Source organism: Heterodontus francisci, chromosome 21, assembly GCF_036365525.1.
Source record: "Heterodontus francisci isolate sHetFra1 chromosome 21, sHetFra1.hap1, whole genome shotgun sequence".
Taxonomy (NCBI): Eukaryota; Metazoa; Chordata; class Chondrichthyes; order Heterodontiformes; family Heterodontidae; genus Heterodontus; species Heterodontus francisci.
The window spans coordinates 55,267,613-55,287,209 of NC_090391.1; the positions used below are offsets into that span (position 1 = coordinate 55,267,613).

The following is a 19,597-nucleotide window of genomic DNA, read 5'->3' on the forward strand; positions in this document are numbered from 1 at the left end:
AGACCCCGACCTCACCATCCACTCACCATGGGAAACAGCCCCCCTCCCCACCTGCCGTCATCATCGGAAAAAGACCTAACGCCACACTCTCCATCACGATATTAATAGGCCTCCCGCTTTTTCACCGGACCAGCAGACCCCGCCCCACATCTGACACGATATTGACAGTCCCAGATCTGTCTCTATAGCGATTGGCCACGCTCCCTGCTGCTGCATATAGTCAGTTATTCAGTTCCTCTCACGTTTGAATCAACTTCGCAATTGGAATATAGGGATATTTCAGCACACTTTTCAGCTGCTCTCTGAACTGTGTCTGGGACACAGCGTAAATCGCGGTGTTTGTGCAGCAACTCAGGAGCTGCAGCATGAAGCCCAAGTTCAGCAGAAAATCAGGGAGATCAACAAACTCATAGTGCAGCAACAATATTCGGCTCCATATTGAATAAACCATTAAGAGTGCCCATAGCAGTATGAAATTAGCCGAGATAACAAACAGTAAAATGATAGATTTCCTGCGGCTCTCCATCTCTGCATCTCTGCGTCTCTCCCCACTGTTGTGAGCCCGGAGTCTCCTACGTCCTCTGCTGCTCACCAAAATGTGTTTGACGGTTAAAGTATTGAGCAGCAGAATCACAACAAATGGGATACCCGGGGTTAGAATGTTATGAATGAACTCGATTGCGGTCCAGACCTGAGAGAATAGAACACTTCTTCTAATAGAACAAAACCAAGGGTAGTTCCTCAGCCAATACCAATCTGTTAACATAAAATACCAGGTGATGTTCTTTAACAAGCTCAGAACAGTCACTGTTCCCAGAACCACAGCCGCCGTTTTCTCACTGCAATATTTACTTTTCAGCTTCTGGCAACAAATGGCCACAAATCGATCAAAGGTGAACATGACGGTGAACCAGACAGAACAGTCTGTGGTTGTGCAAAGCAGGACGGCGTGGATATTACACACGGGCATGGACTCCAGGAACTGAAACTGTTCCCGATAAACAATTGGTATGTGCCTCAATATCAGGTCAAGTATCACAAGCAGTAGATCCGTCGCTGCCATGGCCACCAATTAGCGAGTGACACATTTGGAGAGACCACATTTTCCCTGAGACAGGATTCTAATTGTCAGCAAGTTAACTGTGAGGAAGGGAAATAAACAGAGAAATTATACATCAGGCTGGGAGCAATGACAAATGAATGATACTGAAATTGCTGAACTCAATGTTGATCATAATCCTCCCTCCCTCTTTTCCCTGTCTGCCATCTCTAATCTCCACCAGTTCTGATGAAGGGTCATTGACCTGAAACATTAAATCTGTTTCTCACTCCACAGATATTGCCAGAGCTGCTGGGTATTTCCAGCATTTACTGGTTTTATTTCTGATTTTCAGCGTGCAAATCACTTTGCTATTGTTTAGAAATTTAAATGTTGGACTGACTGAGAGATTCACGCACCGATGAAAGACATCACGGATTTCAATTGTTTCAAAGCAGTTACTGGAAATAAGTCCATTGAAAAATCAAGGAAGCAAATAATGGCAATCGTCACTAACAAGGCAATTTATCAGGGAAATTATTCATCAGGTTGGGAGTAAAAATAACAGTTCAAAGAACAAAGAACAGTACAGCACAGGAACAGGCCATTCGGCCCTCCAAGCCTGCGCCAATCATGATGCCTGTCTAAACTAAAACTAAAACTTTCTGCACATCCAGGGTCCATATCCCTCTATTCCCATCCTATTCATGTATTTGTCAAGATGCCTCTTCAACGTCGCTATCGTACTTGCTTCCACCACCTCACCCGGCAGCAAGTTCCAGGCACTCACCACCCTCTGTGTAAACAAACGTGCCTCGCACATCCCCTCGAAACGTTGCCCCTCGCACCTTAAACCTATGTCCCCTAGTAAATGACTCTTCCACCCAGGGAAAAAGCTTCTGACTATCCACTCTGTGCATGCACCTCATAACTTTGTAAACCTCTATCATGTCGCCCCTCCACCTCCGTCGTTCCAGTGAAAACAATCCGAGTTTATCCAACCTCTCCTCATAGCCAATGCCCTCCAGACCAGGCAACATCCCAGTAAATCTCTTCTGTACCCACTCCAAAGATTTCAAGTCCTTCTGGAAATGTGGCGAACAGAATTGTATGCAATATTCTAAGTGTGGCCGAACGAAGGCTCGATACAGCTGCTGCATGACTTGCCAATGTTTATACTCTTTGTCCCGACCGATGAAGGCAAGCACGCTGTACGCCTTTTTGACTATCTTATCCACCTGCCTTGTCACTTTCAGGGATCTCTCTGCCTGTCAATATTCCTAAGGGTTCTGCCATTTACTGCATAATTCCCACTTGTATTAGATCTTCCAAAATGCTTTACCTCACCTTTTTCTCATAATTTCTCATCTCTTGGGGAGGATGAGGAATGGCCCCGTGTACAGTTCGCATCCGCAACCAGATTAAAAGCTTTGGCAGGCTGGATCCTGGCCTACGGGCTGTATGTTGGACAAATCTGGACGAGCAGAATGGGAAGAGAGGTGGCAAATGGAATTCAGTCGCGACAATTGTGAAGCGATGCATTATTGCAGAAGAAATAGCGGGAGAGCAAGAGGGTAACCAGGGAAAGGGTTGCGAAAGGGTTGGCCTACTCAAGGACAGAGATGGGAATCAATGTGTGGAGTCAGAGGAAATAAGCAAGGTTCAAAGTGAGTACTTTGCATCAGTATTCACCAAAGAGAAGGACTTAGTGGATGATGAGCCTAGGGAAGGGAGTGCAGATAGTCTCAGTCATCTCATTTCAAAAAAGGAGGAGGTGTTGGGTGTCTTGCAAAGCATAAAGGTAGATAAGTCTCCTGGGCTTGATGATATCTACCCTAGAATACTGATGGAGGCAAGGGAAGAAATTGCTGGGGGCTTGACAGAAATCTTTGTATCCTCATCGGCGACAGGTGAAGTCCCAGAGCACTGGAGAATAGCCAATGTTGTTACTTTGTTTAAGAAGGGTAGCAAGGATAATCTAGGAAATTATAGGCCGCTGAGTCAAACGTCAATGGTAGGGAAACAATTTGAGAGGATTCTTCGGGACAGGACTTACTCCCATTTGGAAACAAATGGACTTATTTGCGACAGACAGCATGGTTTTGTGAAGGGGAGGTGGTGTCTCACTAATTTGATTGGATCTTTTGAGGAAGTGACGAAGATGATTGATGAAGGAAGGGCAGTGAATGTTATCTCTATGGACTTCAGTAAAGCCTTTGACAAGGTCCCTCACGGTCGACTGGTACAAAAGGTGAAATCACACGGAATCAGAGGAGAGTTAGCAAGACGGATACAGAACTGGCTCTGTCATAGAAGACAGAGGGTATCAGTGGAAAGGTGTTTTTTTTTTGAATGGAGGGATGTGACAAATGGGGTTCCACAGGAATCAGTGCTGGAACCTTTGCTGTTTGTAGTATATATAAATGATTTGGAGGAAAATGTAGCTGGTCTAGTTAGTAAGTTTGCGGATAACACAAAGGTTGGTGGAGTTGCGGATAATGATGAGGATTGTCAAAGGATACAGCAAGATACAGATCGGTTGGAGACTTGGGCGGAGAAATGGCAGATGGAGTTTAATCCGGGCAAATGTGAGGTAATGCATTTTGGAAGGTCTAATGCAGGTGGGAGGTATACAAAGAAAGAACAAAGAACAAAGATAATTACAGCACAGGAACAGGCCCTTCGGCCCTCCAAGCCTGCGCCGATCCAGATCCTCTCTCTAAACATGTCGCCTATTTTCTAAGGTTCTGTATCTCTTTTCTTCCTGCCCATTCATGTATCTGTCTAGATACATCTTAAAAGACTCCATCGTGCCCGCATCTACCACCTCCGCTGGCAATGCGTTCCAGGTGCCCACCACCCTCTGCGGAAAGAACTTTCCACGCATATCCCCCCTAAACTTTTCCCCTTTCACTTTGAACTCGTGTCCTCTAGTAATTGAAACCCCCACTCTGGGAAAAAGCCTCTTGCTATCCACCCTGCCTATACCTCTCATGATTTTGTACACCTCAATCAGGTCCCCCCTCAACCTCCGTCTTTCTAATGAAAATAATCCTAATCTGCTCAACCTCTCTTCATAGCTAGCGCCCTCCATACCAGGCAACATCCTGGTGAACCTCCTCTGCACCCTCTCCAAAGCATCCACATCCTTTTGATAATGTGGCGACCAGAACTGTACGCAGTATTCCAAATGTGGCCGAACCAAAGTCCTATACAACTGTAACATGACCTGCCAACTCTTGTACTCAATGCCCCGTCCGATGAAGGAAAGCATGCCGTATGCCTTCTTGACCACTCTATTTACCTGCGTTGCCACCTTCAGGGAACAGTGGACCTGAACACCCAAATCTCTCTGGACATCAATTTTCCCCAGGACTTGTCCATTTACTGTATAGTTCACTCTTGAATTGGATCTTCCAAAATGCATCACCTCGCATTTGCCCTGATTGAACTCCATCTGCCATTTCTCTGCCCAACTCTCCAATCTATCTATATTCTGCTGTATTCTCTGACAGTCCCCTTCACTATCTGCTACTCCACCAATCTTAGTGTCGTCTGCAAATTTGCTAATCAGTCCACCTATACTTTCCTCCAAATCATTAATGTATATCACAAACAACAGTGGTCCCAGCACGGATCCCTGTGGAACACCACTGGTCACACGTCTCCATTTTGAGAAACTCCCTTCTACTGCTACTCTCTGTCTCCTGTTGCCCAGCCAGTTCTTTATCCATCTAGCTAGTACACCTTGGACCCCAAGCGCCTTCACTTTCTCCATCAGCCTGCCATGGGGAACCTTATCAAACGCCTTACTGAAGTCCATGTATATGACATCGACAGCCCTTCCCTCATCAATCAACTTTGTCACTTCCTCAAAGAATTTTATTAAGTTGGTAAGACATGACCTTCCCTGCACAAAACCATGTTGCCTATCACTGATGAGCCCATTTTCTTCCAAATGGGAATAGTTCCTATCCCTCAGTATCTTCTCCAGCAGCTTCCCTACCACTGACGTCAGGCTCACCGGTCTATAATTACCTGGATTATCCCTGCTACCCTTCTTAAACAAGGGGACAACATTAGCAATTCTCCAGTCCTCCGGGACCTCACCCGTGTTTAAGGATGCTGCAAAGATATCTGTTAAGGCCCCAGCTATTTCCTCTCTCGCTTCCCTCAGTAACCTGGGATAGATCCCATCCGGACCTGGGGACTTGTCCACCTTAATGCCCTTTAGAATACCCAACACTTCCTCCCTCCTTATGCCGACTTGACCTAGAGTAATCAAACATCTGTTCCTAACCTCAACATCCGTCATGTCCCTCTCCTCGGTGAATACCGATGCAAAGTACTCGTTTAGAATCTCACCCATTTTCTCTGAGTCCAAGCATAACATTCCTCCTTTGTCCTTTAGTGGGCCAATCCTTTCTCTAGTTACCCTCTTTCTCCTTATATATGAATAAAAGGCTTTGGGATTTTCCTTAACCCTGCTTGCTAAAGATATTTCATGACCCCTTTTAGCCCTCTTAATTCCTCGTTTCAGATTGGTCCTTCATTCCCGATATTCTTTCAAAGCTTCGTCTTTCATCAGCCGCCTAGACCTTATGTATGCTTCCTTTTTCCTCTTAGCTAGTCTCACAATTTCACCTGTCATCCATGGTTCCCTAATCTTGCCATTTCTGTCCCTCATTTTCACAGGAACATGTCTCTCCTGCACGCTAATCAACCTCTCTTTAAAAGCCTCCCACATATCACATGTGGATTTACCTTCAAACAGCAGCTCCCAATCTACATTTCCCAGCTCCTGCCGAATTTTGGTGTAGTTGGCCTTCCCCCAATTTAGCACTCTCCCTTTTGGACCACTCTCGTCTTTGTCCATGAGTATTTTAAAGCTTACGGAATTGTGATCACTATTCCCAAAGTAGTCCCCGACTGAAACTTCAACAACCTGGCCGGGCTCATTCCCCAACACCAGGTCCAGTATGGCCCCTTCCCGAGTTGGACTATTTACATACTGCTCTAGAAAACCCTCCTGGATGCTCCTTACAAATTCTGCTCCATCTAGACCTCTAACACTAAGCGAATCCCAGTCAATGTTGGGAAAATTAAAATCTCCTATCACCACCACCCTGTTGCTCCTACATCTTTCCATAATCTGTTTACATATTTGTACCTCTATCTCACGCTCGCTGTTGGGAGGCCTGTAGTACAGCCCCAACATTGTTACCGCACCCTTCCTATTTCTGAGTTCTGTCCATATTGCCTCACTGCTCGAGTCCTCCATAGTGCCCTCCTTCAGCACAGCTGTGATATCCTCTTTGACCAGTAATGCAACTCCTCCACCCCTTTTACCTCCCTCTCTATCCCGCCTGAAGCATCGATATCCTGGGATATTTAGTTGCCAATCATGCCCTTCCCTCAACCAAGTCTCAGTAATAGCAATAACATCATACTCCCAGGTACTAATCCAAGCCCTAAGTTCATCTGCCTTACCTACTACACTTCTTGCATTAAAACAAATGCACCTCAGACCACCAGTCCCTTTATATTCATCATCTGCTCCCTGCCTGCTCTTCCCCTTAGTCACACTGACTTCATTATCTAGTTCCTTACAGGCTTTTGTTACTACCTCCTTACTGTCAACTGACCTCAATTGGTGCCCATCCCCCTGCCACATTAGTTTAAACCCTCCCCAACAGCGTTAGCAAAAGCACCTCCAAGGACATTGGTTCCAGTCCGGCCCAGGTGTAGACCGTCCAATTTGTAATGGTCCCACCTCCCCCAGAACCGGTCCCAATGTCCCAAAAATCTGAACCCCTCCTTCCTGCACCATCTCTCAAGCCACGCATTCATCCTGACTATTCTTTCATTTTTACTCTGACTATCACGTGGCACTGGTAGTAATCCTGAGATTACTACCTTTGAGGTCCTACTTTTTAACTTGGCTCCTAACTCCCTAAACTCTGCATGTCGGACCTCATCCCGTTTTTTACCTATATCATTAGTGCCTATGTGCACAATGACAACTGGCTGTTCACCCTCCCCCTTTAGAATGTTCTGCAGCCGATCTGAGACGTCCCTGACCCGTGCACCTGGGAGGCAACATACCATTCGGGAGCCTCGTTTTCGACCACAGAACCGCCTATCTACTCCCCTTACAATCGAATCCCCTACGACTATAGCCCTTCCACTCTTTTTCCCGCCCTTCGGAACAGCAGAGCCAGCCACGGTGCCATGGACCTGGCTACTGCTGCCTTCCCCTGGTGAGCCATCTCCCTCAACAGTATCCAAAACGGTATACTTGTTTTGGAGGGAGATGACCGCAGGGGACTCCTGCGTTGCCTTCCTGCTCTTTCTCTGCCTTTTGGTCACCCATTCCATTTCTCCCTCAGCAATCCTAATCTGCGGTGTGACCAATTCACTAAACGTGCTATCCAGTATACAGTAAATGGCAGAACCCTGAGGAGCATTGACAGGCAGAGAGATCTGGGCGTACAGGTCCACAGGTCACTGAAAGTGGCAACGCAGGTGGATAAGGCAGTCATGAAGGCATACGGCATGCTTGCCTTCATCGGTCGGGGCATAGAATATAAAAATTGGCAAGTCATGTTGCAGCTGTATAGATCCTTAGTTAGGCCACACTTCGAATATTGCGTCTAATTCTGGTCGCCACACTACCAGAAGGACGTGGAGGCTTTTAAGAGTGTACAGAAGAGGTTTACTAGGAAGTTGCCTGGTCTGGAGGGCATTAGCTATGAGGAGCGGTTGGAAAAACTCGGATTGTTTTCACTGGAACGACGGATGTGCAGGGGCGACATGATAGAGGTTCACAAAGTTCTGAGCGGCATGGACAGAGTGGATATTCAGAAGCTTTTTCCCAGGGTGGAAGAGTCAGATACTAGGGCACATAGCTTTAAGGTGCGAGGGGCAAAGTTTAGAAGGGATGTGCGAGGCAAGTTATTAACACAGAGGGTGGTGAGTGTCTGGAACGTGCTGCCGGGTGAGGTGGTGGAAGCAGGTATGATCGCGACGTTTAAGAGACATCTTGACAAATACATGTGTGGGAAGGGAACAGAGGGATGTGGACCCCGGAAGTGCAGAAGGTTTTAGATTCGGCAGGCATGAAGATCGGCGCAGGCTTGGAGGTCCGAATGGCCTGTTCCTGTGTTGTACTGTTCTTTGTTCTTTGAGACAATATATAGTTAATCACACAGTTCCACACAGTGTGCAAGAACACAGGGAACTGTATGTGCATATGAATTTTGAATGTTGCAGGACATATTGAGAGAATGTTTACCTCAGCATATTTGATATTGTGCTTTAGATTTAGAGATACAGCACTGAAGTATGCCCTTCGGCCCACCGAGTCTGTGCCGACCATTAACCACCCATTTATACTAATCCTGCGCTAATCCCATATTCCTACCACATCCTTACCTGTCCCTATATTCCCCTACCACCTACCTATACTAGGGACAATTTATAATGGCCAATTTACCTATCAACCTGCAAGTCTTTTGGCTGTGGGAGGAAAGCGGAGCACCCGGAGGAAACCCACGCAGTCACAGGGAGAACTTGCAAACTCCACACAGGCAGTACCCAGAATTGAACCCGGGTCGCTGGATCTGTAAGGCTGCGGTGCTAACCACTGAGCCACTGTGCCTTTAGAAACAGAATCATTGAGTGCTGGGTGGCACAGTGGCGGAGTGATTAGCACTGCAGCCTTCCAGTTCCAGGGACGTGCGTTCCATTCTTGGTACTGCCTGCACGGAGTTTGTAAGTTCTTCCTGTGACTGTGTGGGTTTTTGCCGGGTGCTTCGGTTTCCTCCCACAGCCTAAGACTTGCAGGTTGATAGGTAAATTGGCCATTATCAATGGCCCCTCGTGTAGGTAGGTGATAGGGCATATGGGATTACTGCAGGGTAAGCATAAATGGGTGGTTGTTGATCGGCACAGACTCGATGGGCCGAAGGGTCTGTTTCAGTGCTGTATCTCGAAAATAAAAAATGCAGGGAAGCTATCCTGAACGTTTATAAAGCACTGGTTCGACCCCAAGAATCGTATTGTGTTCAGATCTGGTTGTCAGACATTGCGAAGGATGTGAGGGTCCTTTGGAGGTTGCAGAGGAGATTTACCAGAATAATTCCAGAGATTATGGAAATTTAGTTGCAAGGTTAGGTTGGAAAACTGGTGGCTTTCTCCTTGGAAAAAAGGCGATTGAGGGAATATTAAATAAACTTGCACAAGATTATTACAGGCATAGATCGGTTGTTAAAGAATAATGATATCAGCATCATTTGCTAAGTTATGAACTGGAGGGTGTTCATTGGAGTCGGACTTGAGCACCTAAAAGCAGGCACTTACTAAAACAGGTGAAGGAATTGAGTGAGGATCACAGTGTTTGTTATCCTCTTACTCTGTACAATTAATGAGAAACTGATTAAACATAGACTCCAGCATCATTCTTCCACACCATGCGTTCCGTAGTTTAATGTGGCAGCAGAGGATATTTGCCTAAAGTTGAAGGTTGGAATCTAGGCTTTTTTTTGCTTTACATAGAATATCAAAATCTCATTTGGCTGTTGTCGAACATATGGCAGAAAGTAAGTGCAAATTATGAGGGTATGATTACCCTCTGACGTTCTCTGAGTTTGACGATATTACCAGTTGAAGAATGACGTGGATAGGTGAACACAGGTTATGTTCCGACCAAATAGGAACACAAGAACACAAGACATAGGAGCAGCAGTAGAACATATGGCCCATCCAGCCTGCTCCACCATTCAATACTGTCATGGATGATCTTAGGATTCAATTTCACTTTTCACTCCCCGCATGCCTTGATTCGTTGAGAGGTCGGAGGTGTCCCTATCCCAGCCTTAAATAGATTCAACGTTGGAGCATCCACAACCCTCTGGGGTAGTGAATTCTAAAGATTCACAACCCTTTGAGTCAAGTAATTTCTCCTTATCTCCGTCCTAGATGATAGCCCCCTTATTCTGAAATGGTGTTCCCTACCCCCACCTCCCCCCACACCCCCAACCCCCCGTGTTTTATATGCCTACACCAGTGTAAGTAATCTGTCAATGCCTGACCTATCCAGCCCCTTTTGAATCTTAGAGGTTTCAATAAGGTCACCTCTTATTCTTCTGAACTACTGCGAATGCAGACCCAATTTATACAGCCTCTCATCATGGGATTGCCTCTTAATCCAGGAACCAATCTCGTGAACCTTCACTTTACCACCTCAAATGCAAGGATATCCTTTCTTAAATGTGGAGATCAAAACTGCACACAGTACTCCAGATGTGGTCCCAACAAAACCCTATACAACTGTAACAATACTTCGTTAATGATGTACACCAATCCCCTTGCAATAAAGACCAGCATGTCATTTGCTTTCTAATTGCTCGCTGCATCTGCATGTTGACGTTATGTTTTCATGAAACAAGTACACCAAAGTCTATTTTAACATCGACACTTCCAAGTTCCACACCTTTTAAAAATATTCTGTATTTCTATTCTTATGACCAAAGTGAACAATTTCACACTTCTGAACATTATAATCCATTTGCCATCTTGTTGCCCACTCACTTAACCAGTCTATATCCCTTTGCAGCCTTTCTTTGGCCTTCCCACCTACATATGCATCATTACTGTTCCACCTAGATATGTATCATTAGCAAAACTTAGATACATTACTCTTTGTCTCTTCATCTAAGTCATTCATCTTGATTTTAAATAGCTGAGGCCCCAACACTGATCCTTCAACACTCCACTATTTGCTAAAATAAAATAAAGTACCTCAGCAGGTCTGGCAGCATCTGTGGAGATAAAAGCCGAGTTAAAGTTTCTTGTCAGTGACCTTTCATCAGAAATGGCAAAGGATAGAAATGTAATAGACTTTAATCAAATAAAGCAGCTGTGGGGGGAAAATGAAACAAAAGGGAAGGTGTTGACAGGACAGAGGGCCAGAAAGATGAACTGACAAGGAGCTCATGGGGTAAACGCAAAGGCAAAGAGAGTGCTAATGACGTGGTGAAAGACAAAGCGTTAGTGCAGAGAGGATGTCAAATGGCAGAATTTAACAGCCCTACAAAAAGCAAAAACATGAAAAAAAATCAGTGGGCATGCACATGATAAAAAGCAAAAAAGGAATGCTGAGACAAAGTAAAATACAATTTAAAAACATATAAAAAGGGTTAGTCACGCTCTGAAATGATTAGACACAAAGTTCAGTCTGCTAGAGTGTAGCGTGCCTCATTGCTGAATGAGGTGCTGTTCCTGGAGGTTGCGTTGATGTTCACTGAAATACTGCAGCAAGCTCAGGACAGAGATGTGGGCATGAAAGCAGCGGGGCGTGTCAAAGTGGAAAGCGACAGGAAGCTTGAGGTCATGTTAGCAATTCGCATTTGGTCTACCTAATGAAGAGGAGGCCTTCTGTTTTGTTCTCTTTTCCCCCACCCCTGCTTTATTTATTGAAAACCAACTGCATTTCTCATTTTGCCAGTTCTGATGGGAGGTCACTGAGCTGAAACGTTAACTCAGCTTTTCTCTCCACAGATGCTGTTGGCCAGCTGAGTATTTCCAAAACTTATTGCTTTTGTTTTTGTTTTTATTTCCGATTTCCAGCATCAGCAGCATTTTGCTTTTATTCCACTATTTAACAAAGAACAAAGAACAGGCCATTCGGCCCTGCAAGCCTGCGCCGATCCTGATGCCTGCCGAAAGTAAAACGTTCTGCACATCCGGGGCCCATATCCCTCTATTCCCTTCCTATTCATATATTTGTCAAGAAGTCTCTTAAACGTTGCTATCGTATCTGCTTCCACCACCTCCCCTGGCAGCAAGTTCCAGGCACTCACCATCCTCTGTGTAAAAAACTTGACTCGCACATCCCCTCTAAACTTTGCCCCTCGCACCTTAAACCTATGTTCCTCTAGTATCTGACTCTTGTACCCTGGGAAAAAGCTTCTGACTATCCACTCTGTCCATGCCGCTCATATCTTTGCAAACCTCTATCATGTCTCCCCTCCACCTCCGTCGTTCCAGTGAAAAAAATCCGAGTTTTTCCAACCTCTCCTCATAGCTAATGCCCTCCAGACCAGGCAACATCCTGGAAAACCTCCTCTGTACCCTCTCCAAAGCCTCCACATCCTTCTGGTAGTGCGGAGACCAGAATTGCACACAATATTCTAAGTATGGCCTAACTAAGGTTCTGTACAGCTGCAACATGACTTCCCAATTCTTTTACTCTCTGCCCGACCGGTGAAGGCAAGCATGCCGTATGCCTTCTTGCCTACCTTATCCACCTGCGTTGCCAGTTTCAGTGACCTGTGGACTTGTACGCCCAGATCTCTCTGCCTGTCAATACTCCTAAGGGTTCTGCCATTTACTGTATACCTCCCACCTGCATTAGACCTTCCAAAATGCATTACCTCACATTTGTCCGGATTAAACTCCATCTGCCATTTCTCCACCGATATCTCCTCCCGATCTATATCCTGCTGTATCCTCCAATAATCCTCATCATTATCCGCAACTCCACCAACCTTTGTGTCATCCGCAAACTTACTGATCAGACCAGCTACATTTTCCTCCAAATCATTTATATATACTACAGACAGCAAACGTCCCAGCACTGATCCCTGCGGAAAACCACTGGTCATTTATTGCTGTTTATGCCTCCACGTTGTTTCCTGTCTGTCAACTAATCATCTCTCCATGCTATTGCATTAACCTGAACTCCATGAGATCTTATCTTGCCTATTAAACGCTTGTGTGCAACCTAATAGAACACCATTTGGAAATTCAGGTACACTGTAATGGTTTTTCTTTATCTACCCTGCTAGTTACCTCACCAAAAACTCTGTTAAATTTGTCAACCAGGAGTTCCCTTCAGTAAAACCATGTTGATTTGTTCCAATCATACTGTGTTATCTCGGTGTATTGTTAAGACTTCCTCTAATAATAGATGCCAGCATTTCCCCAGTGACTGATGTTAGGCTCACTGGCCTATATTTCCCTATTTTCTCCCTCCCACATTTCTCATAGAGTCATAGTCATACAGAGATACAGCACTGAAACAGGCCCTTCGGTCCAGCGCGTCTGTGCCGACCAACAACCACCCATTTATACTAATCCTGCATTAATCCCATATTCCCTACCACATCCCCACCATTCTTCTACCAGCTACCTACACTAGGGGCAATTTACAATGGCCAATTTACCTATCAACCTGCAAGTCTTTGGTTGTGACGCTCAGACTCTATGATATTTGTGCATTTGTTAGCAAATTCAATTATGTCTGTCGTCATTGTACCTGTGGCAGGTCTTTCTGCTGGAGACAGGATTTAATTTATTGCTCATGGCTGGACAGGGAAATGCAGTAGAAAAAAAAGGATTTCAACTGGAATCAGGATCACATTGACGAGCACATTGACAGGTAAATAAAATAAGAGGATTAAGATTAACATAAGTAATAACAGCGAGAAAAAATCGATAAGTCCTGGAAATACTCAGCAGATCAGGCATAATCTGTGGGGAGAGAAACAGCTTTAAAGTATCAGGTCGATAACCTTACATTGAGACACATTCACATGAAATTTCACGAACTGAAAAGTTAATTCCAATTTTCTCTCAACAGGTACTGCCAGGCCTACTGAGTATTTTCAGCATTTTCTGTATCTTTTCAGATTTACAGCATCCACGGTTATTTTTTTCTGCATGAGGTTTCTAATAAATCAACACCACAGTAAATATTGACGAGGACAGTAATAGACATTCAGGAGGTCATTTATAAACATAATGGTGAATGGTTGTTTTCTTATATGCAGCCGTGTTCTACACCGTTCAGTACTAGGAGCACTGTTGTTTCTGATGTACATTAATGACTAAACTTCAGGCGGCTCACAGGAGAAATTGTTGAAATTTCCAGAAGACACGAGGCGTATACGTATCGTGGTGAATGGCAAATATAGTATAAGAATTCAAGCGGAAATAGACAGGGTAGTGCAATGGGTAGTCATATGGTAGATGTGTGAGGTAATGCATTTTGTAATAATGGATCAGGAGAGCTGCATGGTGCAACTTTAAAGCTGGTATAAGAACAGAGAGCCCTGGGGTGTTTGAACACAAATCTTTGAAGATGGCAGGACATGTTAATAAAGTTAATAAAGGACAGGTTAATAAAACTAATGAAGTAATTCTGGTAATTATGGTATCCTGGGCTTTATAAATAGTGACGTACAGTAAAAAAGCCCGGCATTTATGCTAAAGGTATATAAAACACTGGGCGGCCCGTGCTGCAGGAATGTGTCCAACAATGGGCACCACACTTTAGCTCGGATGCCAAGGCTTTGGAGAGGCCACAGATGTGATTTACTATAATGGTCCCAGGGATGTGATTACAGTTACATGGAAAGACTATGGAAACTGGGATTGTTCTCCTTCGAGCACAATGTTGATAGAGGTGCTTAAAATTATGATGGGTTTAGATTTAAAAAATATATAAATATATATATTGGTTCAAATGGCTGGCGGGTCGATAAACAGAGGCCACTGATTAAGATGATTGGCAAAAGACGCATTGCAACATGAATAAATCATTGTCTTGCTGCAAGTTGGTTAAGATATGGAATGCACTGTCTAATAACTATCTATATTTAACGGTGACTGCTTCTGTTATAGTGGAACGTCACCAACGTGATCTACTGGGCATGGTCACACATCCAACTGCACATTAATGGAGTGAGACTGCTTTCAGTTCCTGTGCATCTCCCCGTTGACATGGGGACCCGCAGAACCAAGTACACCATTGGGAATGCCGCTGTCCTGGCAAAGGCACGGAGCCTCTCATTTTGCTTTCTCCCTGCAGAGGGAGAGAATGATGTATTCTCCTCACCCGGAATAGATGGCTTCTGTCACATAGCGGACAATTGATGGGTGGCATACTAAGAGATGAAGGAAATGTCGTCTGCTTCTACCTAGAAAAACCCAGATACCCAGTAGATGTTTAATGAAACAGTTTCCTTAACGGCCACTAGCAGCTCCGTCCTCACCTTGGTGTAAGGATCCAGGTCGTGTTACAGCAGGTGGGACAGCTCTGTGGCCACCTCCTTATTGAATCAGAGTCGATTCAATCATTGTTCCTGGTTAGGTGTTGGTCGGAAAAGTGCTCTTGGAAAACCCAGGATGGGTAATACAGAGTCTCCTCCTCCTCCCTCTTTATAGATCTTTCCCTCTCTGCAGCCTTTGTACCATTTGTTCGTCATGTTGCAGACCCAGAGACACTGTAACTACAGTCCCCATATCTCGGCCAGAGTTGGGTCACCAAATCCTCTGTCCTCCCTGAACGTCTGCAGCAGCTCGCGACACAGTCTCCAGAAAAAACATCCACAGCACCTCCACTAACTTCACAACACCAGAAATAAATTAAAAGCCACTCACCTGCAGGTTGGATGCCTGGTACTTTTAAATTACGGTGGAAGGAATTCCTCATGTCCTGAATGTATGTTCAAATGAGAGTGACTAACACAGGCGTTCAGTTGACATGCATATACAAAGTTTCAGAGATATACATAAGAGGTAACCGATCGCCCTGCCAACATGGAGCACTATGTGAGACTCGCCATAATTGGCTGGCTGCAGGTCCTGTACCACCTTCTGATTTGTGGGCCTATTTACTAACAGCCGTGCCCCCACCCCATCCCCATCTGCCCTCCCCCACCCCAACCCCGGGAAGATGATCATAGGCAGGCAAAGTTACAGAGGGAAAAATATATTTTAAAAAGGAATTGGATAAATATTCTTCGGGAACTGTTGTGGAAGCATGGAACTAATTTGAGGTGTGCAATTGTTAAAATTACAGTATTGTCAGACCAGGAACCAATGCACATCAGTGAGCACAGGGGACAGGGGTGAATGGGATTTAGTGTGGGTTAGGATACAGGCAGACGAGTGTTGCGTGAGCTGTGGTTAATGAGTGTTACTAACTGAGATGATTATGAGGGGTGCAGTAGGACGTCGAGTCTGGATTTAACAAAGGCACACATAAGGGTTTATGCACCCAATCGGTTGAGGCAGAGGACAATATTGCAGAGTTTGGAGTAGGCAAGATTGCTACTGAATTGGAGAAATATCTGAAGATGCAACGATGGAGTTTGTGATGGAGACTGAAGACATTCCGAAGACAAAGCTTCCAAAGCTTTAAATGATAATCATTAATTCAGTGCAATGTTGTTTATTGCTCTAATATATAGATGCAGATACTTCGCAGGAACAACAGCAGCAGCAAACAGGTGAGAGCAAATGGTAAAAAACAGAAAAGATTGCTTATGGAACTAATAGCTAGCTAGAGAGGCTTACCAGGGACACCAATAATAGCGAGGATGGGATAGTAAAAGTATCCAAAAATCAGAATTGCATATAGGATCCGAGATGTTAATGATAGCCAATCATAATTTGCAGGAAGATATTCAAGCCAAAAGGATAAACTCCGACCCAGTGTTGTCACATTCAAATCTATTGTTCTCAGATTCTGATCCCTCGTTGTAATATTCCAATCCAGTGTTCTCAGATTCCAATCTATCTTCACCCTCTCCCTGTTCTCGCTGATCCTTGCTACTGAGAGTGTTGATTCTTCAATTGACGAAATGTGATAGCATATTAAAATGAGTGCCTTATTAATAGAAGAAGGAAACCCTCCTGGGGACAATTAGGGTCAAAGGGGACTGAAATTAATAACCGCCATTGAACAAACAAGTTCAGTTAACCCCTTTTAATCCAACGCTTTTTGGACAACAATAAATTAGAACGTATTACCGGTGTGAAGGGATATATGAGGGGTGCTGAGAGAAGGGATGATGTACCGCAGAGGCCCTGGGTGTAATTACCTCACCTTCATTATAAGGTCAGAAGTTTGCATGTTCTCTGTTACTTGCACAGTGTTCAGTTTCATTCACGACGCCTCAGAAGCTAAAGCAGTTCATGTCGACATACAGCAAGACAAAGAACAAATAAAGAACAAAGAACAGTACAGCACAGGGACAGGCCATTCGGCCCTCCAAGCCTGCGCCGATCTTGATGCCTGCAAAAACTAAAACCTTCTGCACTTCCGGGGACCGTATCCCTCTATTCCCATCCTATTCATGTATTTGTCAAGATGCCTCCTAAACGTTGCGATCGTACCTGCTTCCACCACCTCACCCGGCAGCAAGTTCCAGGCACTCACCACCCTCTGTGTAAAGAACTTGCCTCGCACATCCCCTCTAAACTTTGCCCCTCGCACCTTAAACCTATGTCCCCCAGTATCTGACTCTTACACCCAGGGAAAAAGCTTCTGAATATCCAAAATGTCCATGTCGCTCATAACTTTGTAAACCTCTATCATGTCGCCCCTCCAAGTCCGTTGTTCCAGTGAAAACAATCCGAATTTATCCAACCTCTCCTCATAGCTAATGCCCTCCAGATCAGGCAACATCCTGGTAAACCTCTTCTGTACCCTCTCCAAAGCCTCCACGTCCTTCCGGTAGTGTGGCGACCAGAATTGCACGCAATATTCCCTATTTGAGGGTCGACTCTAAACTCATGGCATTGAGGCTGCCTCTTTATTTTTATTTATGAGCGCCACCCATATGGCCTCATTTGATTATGCATGTAGCATATCATCCCACCTTAAAGCTGCTATTGATTTATTAACTATTAATGCTACGCCCCTCCTTTTTAATCTCCGTTTCTATCCCGCCTGTAAACTCTATATTTAACGAAGTTGAGTTGACATTCTTGCTCCTCTTTAAGCCAAGTTTCCGTTATAGCAACGATATAGTGTCATCGTGTGTCTATCTGTGTCTTCAGCTCATCGGCTTTAGTTACTATACTCCTTGTAATTAAATAAATACCTTTTGACACTGACACATTGCTGTACCACACACTTTTTGACCTTTGCTTCTTCTGTCTTTCAGAGTCACTCGCTAGTTATCTGCCTGACATTCGCTGCGCTCAAATTGTCTATTTTAAGACTACCCTTTGGTTCCCATCCCGCTGAAACAGAGTCAGACGCGCTCGCACACATGCACACACACACATCTCAGCTCCAACAAAACTCAAGAAGCTTGACACCATCCGGAACAAAACAGCCCGCTTGCTTAGCACGCCATTAACAATCATTCACTTCCTCCGCCACAGACGCACAGTGGCAATAGCGTCTACCATCTACATGATGCACTGCATTAACAAAACAAGGCTTCTTTTACAGCACCTTCCAAACTCGCGACCTCTAACAACTGGAGGGAAAAGGAGAGAAAATGCATGGCAACATCACCACATGCAATTTCCCCTGCATGTAGTGTGTGTGTGTGTTTGTGTTTGTGTGTGTGTTTGTTTGTGTGTTTGTTTGTGTGCGTGTGTGTTTGTTTGTGTGCGTGTGTGTGTTTGTTTGTGTGTGTGTTTGTTTGTGCGTGTGTGTGCGTGCATCTGCCTGAGTGTGTGTCTGGATCAGTGCCTTTGTGTGTGTTTGTTGGTCAGTGCCTGTGTTTATACGTGTGTGTTTGTCAGTGCATGTGTTTGTGTGTCTGCACACGCTACTGGCTCAGATAATGGGTAGTCATTGGTGGGATTTGTGAGTCTCTGTGTATGTTTGTGTGTATAAGTGTGTGTGTGCATGTGCATGCTTGCCTGTCTCAGTGACTGGGATATGATCGTATTTGTGTCTGTGAATGTGTTTGTGTTTGTGTTCCTGGCTCAATGCTTGGGTGTGATGTTATTCATCAATGTGATGACGGGACTTTGTCTCTACATGGTTTGTGCAGTGGTCACTCCTACCAATACTGTCTTGGACAGGGGTTTGCTGGATTAGGCTCCGCTTGCCTGGATGGGTGCAGTTCCAACAACATTCAAGAAGCGCGACATCATCCAAGACAAAGCAGCCTACTCCATTTGCATCATATATACAACCTTGCACCTTTACTCCCTCCACTACTGACAAAACATTGACAGTAATGTGCGCCATCTACAAGATGCACTGCAGCAATGCACCAAGGCTGCTTTGACAGTACCTTCCAAACCTGCAGCCTCTACCACCGAGAAGGACAAGGGCACCAGTTGCATGGGAACATAATCACCTGCAACATCTCCTCCATGTCACACACCATCCAGATTTGGTGCTATATCGTCCCTGGGTCAAAATGCTGGAACTCCCTTTTTAACAGCATCGTGGGTGTAACTTCCCCACATGGACTGCAGCGGTTCAAGAAGGCAGCTCACCACAACCTTCCCAAAGGCAATTATGAATGGGCTTGGGGTGGACGCTTTGCACCCTCATTTGTACTCCCTTTCCAAATTGCTGAAGTCACCTTTTTCTGGATGGAGAGAAAATGGGTAAATATCAGATGTTTTCTGCTGTTACTGCAGCTTGACCTCGAGCTGATATTTTTCTTGCTGGATTTTTCAAAGCGTGGCTTCTCTTTAACTTTATTTGTTGAGGAAGGCTTAGAGAGAACAATCAATGCAGCTTGAAGGCAGGTTGTGGCCTCTTGCAAGGAAATGTGTCTCTAACACACGGTT

At 44.9% G+C, this 19,597-nt stretch overlaps 1 pseudogene; it reads right to left on the reverse strand.

Annotated features, from left to right (window-relative positions):
• Nucleotides 1–238: 238 nt before the first annotated feature.
• The window catches only part of LOC137381133 (G-protein coupled receptor 15-like), a 47,059-nt pseudogene continuing 27,700 nt past the window's right edge, over nt 239–19,597 (reverse strand).